The sequence below is a fragment of the Meriones unguiculatus genome, chromosome 7 (assembly GCF_030254825.1).
Source record: "Meriones unguiculatus strain TT.TT164.6M chromosome 7, Bangor_MerUng_6.1, whole genome shotgun sequence".
Lineage (NCBI taxonomy): Eukaryota > Metazoa > Chordata > Mammalia > Rodentia > Muridae > Meriones > Meriones unguiculatus.
The window spans coordinates 55512734-55526512 of NC_083355.1; positions in this window are offsets into that span (position 1 = coordinate 55512734).

Consider the following 13779-nt stretch of genomic DNA (forward strand, 5'->3'; position numbering starts at 1 on the left):
ATCTTCACCAATCCAATCTGACAGAGGGCTAATATATAGAATATATAAAGAACTCAAGAAGTTAATAAGCAACAAATCAAGTAATCCAATTAAAAAATGGAGTACAGAGCTAAACAGAGAATTCTCTGTAGAGGAATATTGCATGGCAGAGAAATACTTAAAGATATGCTCAACATCCTGAGTCATCAGGGAGACACAAATCAGAAGGACCCTGAGATTTCACCTTACACCAATCAGAATGGCTATAATAAAAAACTCAAGTGACAACACATGATGGAGAGGTTGTGGAGAAAAGGGAACCCTTCTCCACTGCTGGTAGGAAAGTAAATTTGTACAACCACTTTGGAAATCAATCTGGCACTTTCTCAGACAATTAGGAATAGTGTTTCCTCAAGATCCAGTTATACCACTCCTAGGCATATATCAAAAAGAGGCTCAAGTACACAATAAGGACATTTGTTCAATGCTTGTAGCAGCTTTATTTGTATTAGCCAGAAGCTGGAAACAACCCAGATGTCCATCAACAGAGGAATGGATACAGAAATTGTGGTACACTTACACAATGGAATACTGCTCGGCAATTAAAAACAAGGAAATCATGAACTTTACAGCAAATGGTGGAATCTAGAAAAGATCATCCTGAGTGAGGTATTCCAGAAGCAGAAAGACAGCATATACTCACTATAAGTGAGTATTAGACATATAATATAGGATAAACTTACACAAATCTGTATACCTAAAGAAACCAAGCAAGAAAGAGGACCCTAGATAGGATGATCAATTCTCACTCAAAAAGACAGGATGGACATTGGAAGAGGTAGGACAGGAGCCTACCACAAAGGGCCTCTGAAAGACTCTACCCAGCAGTGTATCAAAGCAGATGTTGCGTCTCATAACCAAACTTTGGGCAGAGTGCAGGGAATCATATGAAAGAAGGGGAAGATAGTAAGATCTGGAGAGGACAGGGGCTCTACAAGGAAAGCAACAGAACCAAAATAGTTGGGCACAGGAGTCTTTTCTGAGACTGATACTCTAACCACGGACCATGCGTGGAGATAACCTGGAAATCAGATGTAAGATAACCTGGAAGTCAGATAACCTCTAGTCACATGTAGCCCATGGAAGCTCAGTGTCCAAGTGGATTCCCTAGTAAGGGGAACAGGGACTGTCTCTGTCATGAACTCAGTGGCTAGCTCTTTGACCTCCCCACCCTCTATCAGTGGTGTGCTCTTTGACTACCCACCCCCCGAGGGGAGAGCAGCCTTGCCAGGCCACAGAGGAAGATAATGGAGCCAGTCCTGATGAGACCTGCTAAACTAGGCTCAAATGGAAGGGGAGGATGACCTCCCCTATCAGTAGACTTGGAGAGGGTCATGGGAGGAGATGTGGGAGAGAGGGTGGTATTGGGAGGGAACAAGAGAGGGGGTTACAGCTGTGAAATGAAGTTGAATAGACTGTAATTAATAAAAAAATAAAAATTTAATTAAAATATTATTGTTTGTAAATTATGTGATCTCATATTTGGAAACCCCCAAAAGCTCCAATGAATAATATTAGTACTGATAAATTGAATCATCAAATTTATGAGGTATAAAAATAATACCAAAATCACAAGTGTTTTGATATTATAACAGTAAACTATCTGCAATAACATTTTTTGTACATTGGTAATTATTATTATTATCACTTATAACAATTTATTCAATTTATGTCCTGGCTGTGGTCCCCTCCGTCATCTCCTCCCAGTCCCACACTCCTTCTCTCTTCTCCCCTATGCCTCTCTCCAAGTCCACTAATAGGTGAGGTCATCCTCCCCTTCTCTTTGACCCTAGCCTATCTAAAAACTGAGCCCTGGGGGCCCTGCAGAGACTGATTCCCCACCAAAGCCTATGCATGGAGAAAGCCCCAGCTCAGATGTAGCCCATAAACTCAGTTTCCAAGGGGTCCCTAGTAAGGGGAACAAGGACTATCTCTGGTATAAACTCAGTGGCTAGCTCTCTGATCACCTTCCCCTCGGGGGCTGGGGGGGGGGGGAATGCAGCCTTGCCAGGCTACAGAAGAAGGAAATCTTAAGCCAAGCTCGGTAGCACATGCCTATAATTCCATCACTGGGGTAGGCAGAGGCAAGCGGATCTCTGTGAGTTTGAGGCCAGCCTGGTCTACAAAGGGAGTCCAGGACAGCCAAAGCTACATAGAGAAACCCTGTCTCAAAAAAAAAAAAAAAAAAAAAAGGAAGGGGAGAATCTTACTTGTAAGAGTTTTAAATACCTAGGAACGAAATTAATCAAGGGAGCTGAAGATCTTAAAAAGTTACTATATATGGAAACTAAGAGGACATATATAAAAATGTTCATTGCCTAAACAAATTAACATTGTTTAATGTTCCCATTATCAAACCAAGCCATAGTTTAGGTGAAATCATTTAAAATATATGAAAAATTAAATAATAAATAAATAAATAATATTTAGAAAATAATTATGTGATGATTTTGATTGTCAAAATATTGGTTAATGTGACAATATCTAGATTTATTAGAAAGATAAGCCTCAGGTTATGCCTGAGGGATGAACTATACTATGTTAATGTAGGTGAGAAAACCCACATTAAATACAAATGACATCATTCCATAGGTCAGGACCCTTGCCTTCATAATAAAGAGGCAGTTAGGCAAACATCAACATTCATTGTTGCTTCCTGATTGTAGACAATGTGGACAACTGCCTTCAGTCCTTATGGCCATGACTTCCCTGCTGTGATGGCCTGTTTCTTTCAACTGGGCAACAAAATTAACTTTCCTTCTTAACGTTAATATTTAAAGGTATTTTATCACATCAATGATAAAGGTAACTAATACATATATAAAAATTTTTTAAATGACAAAAATATATGCTGACCTTAAGGCATCTTGAGAACAAAGAGAAGGCAAAAGGTACCTATCTATTTTTAAATATCCTTCAAGTAACATAAATTCAAAAAGAAATGTTTAAAGTGGGTATGATCTGAACAAACACAAAAGTAGATGAGCCTAAACCCTACCCAAAGAACTGTACACAATCAAGGGATGTTGAGAAGAGGAGAAATATTCTTCCCTAGGGAAGAGCACATCATTTAGTTTCCAATATCAAGTTGTCAGCTGTGAAAACATACATAAAAGTAAAATACAAGCAGCATTACCAGGCCACAGAAGAAGACAAGGCAGCCACTCCTGATGAGACCTAATTGACTAGGATCAGAAGGAAAGAAAAGAAGACCTCCCCTATCAGTGGACTTGAAGAGGGGCATGAAGGCAGAGGGTGGAGGAAGGGAGGGATTGGGATGGGAGGAGGGAGGGAACCACAGGGGGGATACAAAGTGAATAAAGTGTAATTAATAAAGAAAAAATAAAAAAAAAACTAAAAAAAAAAGTAAAATACATACTGAACAGGTTGTATCCAGGAATAAGTGTGTGTGTGTGTGTGTATGTGTGTGTGTATGAGAGAGAGAGAGAAACTGCGTGCGTATGTGTGTGTGATTGTATATGTCTGTGTATACATGTGTAGTGACAACAAAAATGAAGCCCTTCATTTGAAAGAGAGCAAGGAAGTATACATGGATGAGTTTGCAAGGAAAAAAGAGGAGGTAAAATGATATAATTATATTATAATCTCAAAATACAAAAGAAATAACTACAATAATTTTCAAAAAGACAAAACAAACAGCAACAATAACAAACAAAAAATAGGCTTCTCAGACGTTTCAATTTGTAATGGCACTTGGCTGGCAGGCCTATTGACCTGAGCACTATCACTGGAATCCACAAGGTCGAAGACGTGGGCTCACTCCCCTAAGCTATCGTCTGACCTCCAAAAATGCCCAGTGGCACACACACACTGAAATAAGTGTAAAAAAAAGGTAATGTCCTTCAAACCTGAAGACTCACAACAATATGAACATAAAACCAGACACATACACTAATGGGCACAATCGACAGCTCACATGGACACTCATACTTCAGTCAACTGATTTTGTCAAAGTTGATAAGAATATGCTGAAAGGGAAGTATTTTAAGTTAACTGTGATGGGAAATTTGGATGTTCATATTCAGAAGAGTAAAATAGATCCCTGTCTTTAATCATTTACGGATGAGGTCCCAGCACTGAATGGGCAGTGGACAAGCATCCCACCCTTAAGGGTTAACCAAGAAGCTATTTGCAATTGATAGCCTCTGGCAAAGGAAAATCAGTTTTATCCAGTGTGTTCCCGAAAGTAAACTAACCAGACTCCAGGGCCCCAAGCCCTAGAGTAATCGGCACACAAATGAACTCCGTGCTTTGTTGTGCCATCTTTTTCTCACATTGGTGTTTGATGTTCATTGTGGTGATTTTTTTTTGAGAGACAGAGACAGAAAAGGGACACCAGAAGGGAGGTGGAGAGATAAAGAGAGAGAGCATAAAATTGGGTGGGCAGGGAAGATCTAGGAGGAGTTAGTTGGAAAATGGAAAACATAATCAAACATATTGCATAGAAAAATTTAAAATAAAGAAAAACAGTTCTAGATGGTTTAAGGACTTACCTGCGAACTAACCCCGTGAGAGCACGAAGTGAGACCGTCTGCTGCTTAGTTTTGTTCAGCCTGACGAAAAGCAGAGTCATCTGTGAAGACGGAGACTTTACTGAGAGACTGCACATATGCAAGTCTGTTGGTTATTTTTCTCTGATTATTGATGGGGAAGGGACCGGGTAAATGCTGGTGGTCCCACTGCTGGGTCCATGGCCCTGAGTAATAATTAAAAACAAACTGTGTAAGCATGGGAATCAAGATAGTAAACAGTCCACCAAGGTTTCTCTTTAATGGAAATGGGAGTTTATTTATTGAGATAAGGTATCTTGTGGCTTAGTCTAGGCTCAAACTTCTTGCATACCTAAGTTGAGCCTTGAACTCCAGATTCTCCAACCACTGTCATCTAAGCGCTGGAGTTATATGAATATGCCAACAACCCAACTCTGCATGAATTTCTTAAACAATACCTCAAAAGTACAGAAAGCAACAGTTAAAATTGATCAATAACATTATATCAGACTAAAAGTTTTCTGCACATCACAGGAATAATTCCATATTAGAAGAAAAATATTTTCAAATTACAAATTTGATAATTAATATTCATGATAGGGTTAATATCTGGAATACACATGAATCTTCAACAATGAGACAAAATACAACCAAAGTAAGAGTAAGCAATAGATATAGATATTTATTTAAAAGAACTCTCATAAATTTCTATCAATATGTAAAAATGCTCAAAATAAGTAACTATTAGGAAAATGATAACCAAAGTCACAATGATGATTATATTGAGAAATGCAAAACAACAGCACAACAAATATATCCTAAAATTAAAACAAATTAAGCCAACCTAAAGATAACAGTGCTGACTTTGGGAATGAGAAAACATTCCTTGTAACATCTGAAAAGACGTAGAAATTCTCATGACTATTTATGCTGAGGAACTTAGGTACCAGGAAATTTACCATGACTGGATTTAAAATAGCCAAATATTAGAACTGAACTGGCTGTTGAAAATGGAATGAACAATTTTCAGGTGAACTATCATCGTGCAGATGTCTGGCAGAGGGAACAAGTGAGGTGTGTGTAACTGGAAAGAGGGTGGAGTGATGTGAGGGAAACTCAAGTTGCAGAATGACGTCTACAATACAACGACTTTCTGTCAGGTCAAATTTTCAGCTCATTGTGGTCCAAATGCACACATGTAGTTAAATGTTTAAGATGCATCGGAAGGATGCAGACCAACAACTGAGAGAAGGAGTGAAGAAGGGAAGGCGTGAGTGTGGGAGGAGGTGAGGACTTCATTTTAATGTAAGCATTCGTTCTCTTACAGGCTAGAAAGTATATGAAGATCTAGTGGCTAATTCTCAGTTGTGTTATATAGATATTATGTCTTATTGTTTTGTACTTTTCTGTATTTTTTCAAAATAAGAATGAAGGTAAAGGTTGGAACTCTGTGCCTGTGGAAATGTTACAGTCTATTAATTCCCAACCAAATACTAGAATCATAGAAGATACTTCTAAATCTTTAACAATGGACTAGGCACTCTATGCATTTTAATTACATATTTTATTAAAATTTAAAAATTATAGGCCACTGAGGAAGACAATGCAAACACTCCTGATGAGACCTGATAGACTAGGGTCAGATGGAAGGGGAGAAGGACCTCCCCTATCAGTGGACTTGGGGAGGGGCAGGGGTGGAGAAAAGGAAGGGAGGGTGGGATTGGGAGGGGAGTAGGAAGGGGGCTACAGTTGGAATACAGAGTGAATAAAGTAATTAGTAAAAAAATAAATTAATTAAAAAAAATTTAAATTACAGCCAAAAAAGATAACAAGTGCTGTCAAGGAAGAAGCAAACAAGAGTTCCCACATACTGTTCTTAAGAATGTAAATTAGTACCACTGTTTGGAAAACTTTATGGAGGTTCATAAGAAAATGAAATATGGCACCACTTACTGCTGCTGGGTATCCATCCAAACAGACATTAGCTTGTTAAGGAGATATCTGCATGTTCCTGTGTTTTGTAGCATCATTTTTAAAAATTTCTTTATTAATTACACTTTATTCACTTTGTATCCCCCCTGTGGTTCCCTCCCTCCTCCCATCCCAATCCCTCCCTTCCTCCACCCTCTGCATGCATGCCCCTCCCTAAGTCCACTGATAGGGGAGGACTTTTTTTCCTTCCTTCTGATCCTAGTTAATTAGGTCTCATCAGGAGTGGCTGCATTGTCTTCTTCTGTGGCCTGGTAATGCTGCTTCCCCTTCAGGGGGAGGTGATTAAAGAGTAGCATTATTTTAACTCTTCAAATTGGGGAAAAGCTGTTGTGCTTCAGTTGATAAAGAATAATAAATATATACCTACACACACACATATATACACACACATATACATACACACACAAACATACAAATGAGGAAAAGTTGTTCGTCAGAGAAAGGATAAAACACACACATATACACACATATATATACCCCCATATGTATATGGGGGTATATATATGTGTGTATATATATATATATATATATATATACACACACATATACATGTGCACACAAACATGTCAAAAAATGGGGAAAGCTGTTGTCAGCAGTTGATGAAAGGATAAAAAAAATATATATAAACACACACACACATGAACGAAATTATCTCATAGAAATTGAGAACTAAACGGTAGTTTTCAAGGGTGTGATGGCCAACCTTCATTGCCAGATTGAGTGCATTTGCAACAATCTAGAAGACACTTCTCTGGGTGTGTGTTTGGATGAGTATCTGGAGGGGTAAGCAGGAGGGAAGAGTCACCAGAAATGTGGGCTGCATGGTCCCATAGGCTGGAGTCTCAGGCTGTATCAAAAGGACGTGTGGAGAGAGTTGAGCCTTATCATTCCTTTCTTCCTCCTGACTCCAGACACAGTGCAAGCTGCTTCCTCACACTCCTACCATCATACCTTCCCACAGAAAATTCCTCCTCCAGGAATTTTTGCCATAGGAACATGGCAAGTCTCCTTAGCAAGCAAAGGCAGAGAAAAAAAAAACTAATACATATGATATCTAAGAATATTTATCTCACAGATGTTGACACTACATGGCTATCAGAGGCCAGGAAAACTGGTGAAAAGAAGATGTTAGAAAAGGTTGACCAATCGATACTAAGTTATCATTAGATTGAAGAAAAAAAAAAAATCTAGTGCACTATTGTACAACAGGGTACTTATAGATAATGACAATGTACTTCAGAAAGCCATGTGGAAGAGAAAGACGAGTCTTATCCAGCCACAGAAAAGAAAAAAAAGTTTTATAACTTTAAGAAAAATAGCTAGAATGGATATAAACATATTAACTGAAAAATCTAGACTACGTAAGAAAAATGTATTATTTTCTGTCATGTACACATAACATCTAGAATAAATAAAACATGGGAGTACAGGAGACACTGGAATTAGAATGAGATGAGCAAAATGGGGAAGGAGATTATAAGAAAATGAGTGACTATAACCAAAGTACTAGCATGATCATGTCATAACAAAAATTATTTTGCATGATAAAGGTGTACATTAACTAAAAAAGAAATATGTAAGATTGGAAAAAGTAATACATAAATCATGTCTATATTCCCATGATTACATAAAGAAAAGCCAATGAAATCTTCAAAAAGTCCAAGCATACATAAGCACAGAATAGTTGAAGAGGCACTTCTCCAGTGGAAATAGACTGACAATAAAGATGAAATGGTATTCAGCCTAATTAACAATATTAGCATAAAAGTAAAACCACATGACATATTGTTACACATAGATTATAAAAATTAAGAAATTATAAGAAATTTAAATTGGGATCATCATCCTCCAGGAACAATGCAGAGAATCTGGAAGCTTAGATTGTTGTACATTTTTATGTGGCATTGAAGATGCAAAGAAAGAGTTTTATGTTTCTTATAATCTAATATGGCTGCCCAAGCATGATTTTAAAAAAGGATGACAATATGAATGCCAAAATAGATAGTGAAAGACAACAAGGCTTCAGTCATACACAAAGTAATACAGGCAACTAAGGAATGCTCAAAGTGGAAAAAAATCCACTTCTCCAGGAAATGGCACATCAATTGGCTGACCAATGTAAAGTGGTTTTCAGCCCAGAAAACATGCACAAAAGGAACATTGTACAGACTGAATAGTTTATATTTAGGAGTGTGTGTGTGTGTGTGTGTGTGTGGATATATACAAGCAATAACAATTAAAAGAGGCCATGAATTTGAAATAAAGAAAGGAGGGTATATGGGAGAGTTTGGTGGGATGAAATAGAAGGGAGACAGATTACAATTGTAGTACAATCTCAAAAGTTAAAAACAGGATAAAAAATTCTTGCAAACTTTTCATACAATCAAACAATCCCACCTATGGGTAATTAACACAGAGAAATAAAACCTATTTTTACAGAAAAATCTATACATATACTTAGACATTATGTACATCATATACATCACATACACATGCACTAATTCTCTTAATAATCCAAAGATGAGGAAAACAGTGGATTATAATAATTTAATCAATAAATAGACAGCTACATCCACACAATGAAATGTGACTTATTGATAAAATGGTGATGTATTGATTCTGTCAGCAACACAGATGTTCTTCAAAGGCATTGTTCTGAGAAGAGCCAAACCCGAAATGTGGAAATACTCTGTAATTCCATGTGTATAATCTCTGAAAAAGACAAAATATCAGTGGCAGAGCATAGCTTGATATTTGGTAAGGGGAATGTGGCTGTGTTTCATAAAAGAGAGGAACAGGATGGGTTTTAGAGTGATGGAGGGCTTTATACCTAGTGTTGATAGTTACATTAAACTACACATTTTACAACTTACAGGCGTTTACAGCAGATCTTTTTAGCATGTTAGCCTAAAGATAGCAGCATATATATGAACAGCTTACTTCATTTGTTCATAACTCAGGATAAAACACTTAGAAACAAGCCATTTAGTGTATCAATTTCCTTAGCCAAGAGATCTACAAAACTACTTGTATGGCAGTCCTCCTAGGATTAATGAGAGAACGTTCCGTGAAATGTTTTGAGTGCCTTAAAGGGAAGCTGCTATGTGAATATAAAGTGTTGCTTTCATTACACAGGCAGTTAGTTTCTGCCTTTGCTATGAAGTTTATGATCATCTTCATTTTTCACTTTATTTTTAATGAATTGTAACAATAAAATGTGGTAGCCAAGTTATAAAATGAAAACATGTGCTAATGAGGCTAAAATTTGTAATTAGAATTTGAAGCATCAGTCTGTCTAAAGATAATTATTCTAATAATTATTTCTGTATGTACACAAGCTACAATCTTATGAAGTCCAAGTATAGCTTACTTTGCAGTTTTTCTGCAAAGCACACTTCAAAAGCGCATGTCCTCTGAGAAGTACTTATTTGTAGCTCTGAAGGGAAAAATTTGAATAGGAGGGAGAAATTCATGCAGATCATAAAATAATATACTTCTTTCAAAAAGGGTATTGAAGGTATAGCTAGCTAAATATAGACACTGACCTTCTAAAAGACATTTAATCTCTCTGTGAACATAACCATAACTTAAAGACTGTATTTGAATTTGTGGTCCCAATCAAAATTTTAATTTTTTTCCTTTACTAAGTACAAAATAAAGAATTAGACTATTCCCATTGTCAAAAACTGTCACTACATATTTTAGGGTAGAGCATCAAATTTTCCTGGTCTTTGAGGTCACAGATAATCAAGTTCAATTTAACCCAGACTATATGAATTCATCTATCTCTCCATTGATGCGACTTCCTCAGGACAAAGTAAACTTTGTTCATATCAAGTTCATTCTTCTTTTTATATTATCATGTAAATGTGTCTTCCTATGCCTCTGACTCAATACAAAGTGATACAAAACTCCTGGGATGCATCCCAAGGTTTTTTCAGGAGCCTTTCATGCATGGGAGATCCTCAGTGAAACTTCAGTAGCCAGCCGTCAATGCTAGACATTTTCTAGTGTGGGCACAAAACTAAGAGGAGAAAATACATTTGGACTTCTTTGAAAACTTTTAGTAATGCAACAAGTGTTTTTCACGACTTTTTATTTGCTAGTTCACAGCAGATTTCTTTCTATGTGCTGGTACACAACAGTAGTCTCTTAAACTACTTATCTTAAGTGAAATACAAACTCATTTCTCAGAACAAACCAATCTCCCTATCTCCAAAAGAACATTTTCAAAAGCAACATGAGACACGATGAATCTTTTATTTCTTGCATGGTATGTGTCTTACTTCAACATGATACTATTTAATCAGTAGGGCTGGCACTCTTGAGTCACCTAAAAAAAAAACACCCATACCCAATCTCCTAGATAAAACCGAGGACACCAGAGATACACTGTTGTTATGCCATTTCTCAATGGCATATTTCTGAGAATGAGAATATTGCAGAGGATTAGAGTTTAATCCCCACCATTCAAGTTGAGGGGCTCAAAACAGCCTGTATGGCAGCTCCAGGAGATGGAGAGTGCCTCTCCATGAGTCCTGTCCTGGACTCTGTAAACAGGAAGAAATCAAAGAAGTCAACTTGTCTAGTTCTTTCTGTGTGCTATGCTATGTGATTAATATTGTTTATAGGAGTTTACCTGAGTTCACTCAATAAAACTTGGTGTTGGAATGGATCTGTGCCTGTCAGTCTCAAAGTTCATTCCCATCCTGGTACTCCACAGAAACAGAGAGATATGACATTGGCTGAGGAATGATGTAGAGGAATGCGGGCCTTTCCATCTGTTGCATAGTAGCACGTGGAAAGTCATGATAAGCCTTGCTGCATGACGAATAATAAATGCCACCCTTGAACAATTTATTACCACCTTGAGCCAACTATACCATAAGAGTTTTATAACAATTATTCCAGTACTCCATAAGAGACATGTAGGATTACAGAACTTTTATGGATACCCAGAATGAGAGCTTTATCTTTCATATTTGGGTTTTCACATCCATGTTAAGAAAAAATCCACTAGTTTTATGCTGGAAGGTGCTGAAAGCTTTAAGAGAAGACAGTCTTTGATGATCAAAACTGAGAATTTTATTCTATGAGTTGTGACTTTAGAAATTAAAGGAAAGAACTGTGAGAAATTTGAAAGAAAGCTAAAAGATAGCTGGGGGCAGGGGCTGGGGCACTGAAGAGATGTTTGCAAGGATAATGTCCCTGCTGTTTAAGCATGAGGACCGTCCCATGTTTGGATACCCAAAGCCCACACAAAACCTGAGCAAGTCTGCATGTGTGTATAACTCCAGTACTGCACATCTCTGGAGGATATTGGCCAGCCAGTATAACCAAAAGAATGAGCTTCAGGTACACTGACAAACTTGGTCTCAAAACATGTGATAGAAAGATACTAGATGTCAACTTCTGGGCTCTTCACACACACAGGCATGAAAGATCATTCATCTGCAAACACACACAAACACACACACACAGGGTGGGGGGAATAATACAGAATAGAAATTAGCTATTAAGTAGAAGAATAAGAATAGAGAAATAAGCAAGGTATGAGGATTTTTTAATGCATTGGTTTGTTGATGGTGGGAAAGTGAGTTTAGTGTAAATCCAAATGAAACTTGTTATTGGGTAGCAAACAGAGCGTGTATAATCAGAGGCTGTGGTGGAAGAGTATGTCTTGATAGACACTAGAAAAAAATTTAAGAAGTAGGTCATATAAAATATGAAAAACCATTTTAAAAACAAACAAAAGAACAAAAAAAGATAATAACATATGAGTTACTCTGTTGAACCTTCAATGTTTCCATCATGGAAAAAGAGAAACATCTTAACCCAGAGAGGCAGAGCAACAAAGAAGCTCCTAATGCTGAGGAGATTATGAAGAATGCTTATTCTTGGCTCTCAGGTTTTGTTATATGAAAACAACCTGGGAGATTTTCCCAGGCATCAAAACACCATTAGCAGAAATCAGCTGTAAGGATTAAAAAGTTTCTGGGACATGCATACACACCTTGTTCTAGAAAACCATATACACTTTAGTAAGTTTTATCATTCAGACAGAAAGAAGAAATGGATTAGCTATACATTTGGAATTAAGTTTCATTTACACAAAGAGTATTAAAGTTTAACCACCTGTAAACTTAATAATTTATCATAAGGAAAAAAATAAAGAACTTTGGACACCGGTCAATGTCATACAACAAAATCATAAGCATTTGTCCAAGTAAATCTATTAAATCTCAGTAAAATGTTCTTTGCCTTTCTATGATACCCTTGTTCCTTGACACAGTTGTTACAATAGGTAGATAAAGGCCGGGGAAATGACTGCCAGAGCCAGCCAGCAGAGTTGAACAGTTCTTGAGTCGAGAGTGAGGATTAAAATTAATAAAATAAACACACAGGTCCAGACTCTGACAGCCACAGCAGGCAGGCTGCTGCAGCAAGCAGTGCCAGCAGCAAGTCTCAAGTCTCTGCCTCCTCCTCTGCCTCCAGCCCTCTGACCTCTTTATTTGTGAGGAGTTACTTTTAGCCAATAAAACATCTCAGAACAATGGGTTAATTTGCACAAGGAGCCTGAGGAAGAGGTGTGACCCTCACAAGCTATCTCACCTGCTGTCACAAACAAAAAGAGATAGACTTGCAAGTTCTTCCATTAGTAAAGGCCTCAAAAAAGCCATCTCTCTGCCGAGATTTAAATATCAAAGTAGGCCACTAGAGTCATGGCTTAGACAAATGACTCTGTACTGATGTTGGGGGGGGGGGCTAGCAAACAACCAGGGAGGGTTGCTGCAGTTGTTCTATGGCTGCAGTATTAACTAGAACAGTGATCAGACTGAAGACATTTCTCCTATATCCCTAGTGGCTGGAGGCAATACGCATGTACACAGCTGCTTTTTGTTCCAGAAGATGGTTGCATGCTAGTTCCATCCCTGGCTACATGAATGGCTCACATACACAGGCAGTAAAACAGCCAGGGGAAATGTATAAGCCATGAATTTAACCTGTGTAAAACCGTAAACCAGCATTGTTAGGTCCATGCCTAAAACTAAGCTACATAAGATGACAATATCATAAAGGAGGGAAGAGGAAACATCTGCAAAGATGCAACATTTGTGTATTTCACTAGAATTGAGTAACTATTAATTTTAAATAAATAATAAGACACCTATTACAATCAGTAAACCAGTAATTAATAATTGAAAGAAATAGCAAAACACCCAGGAAAGGAGCTAAA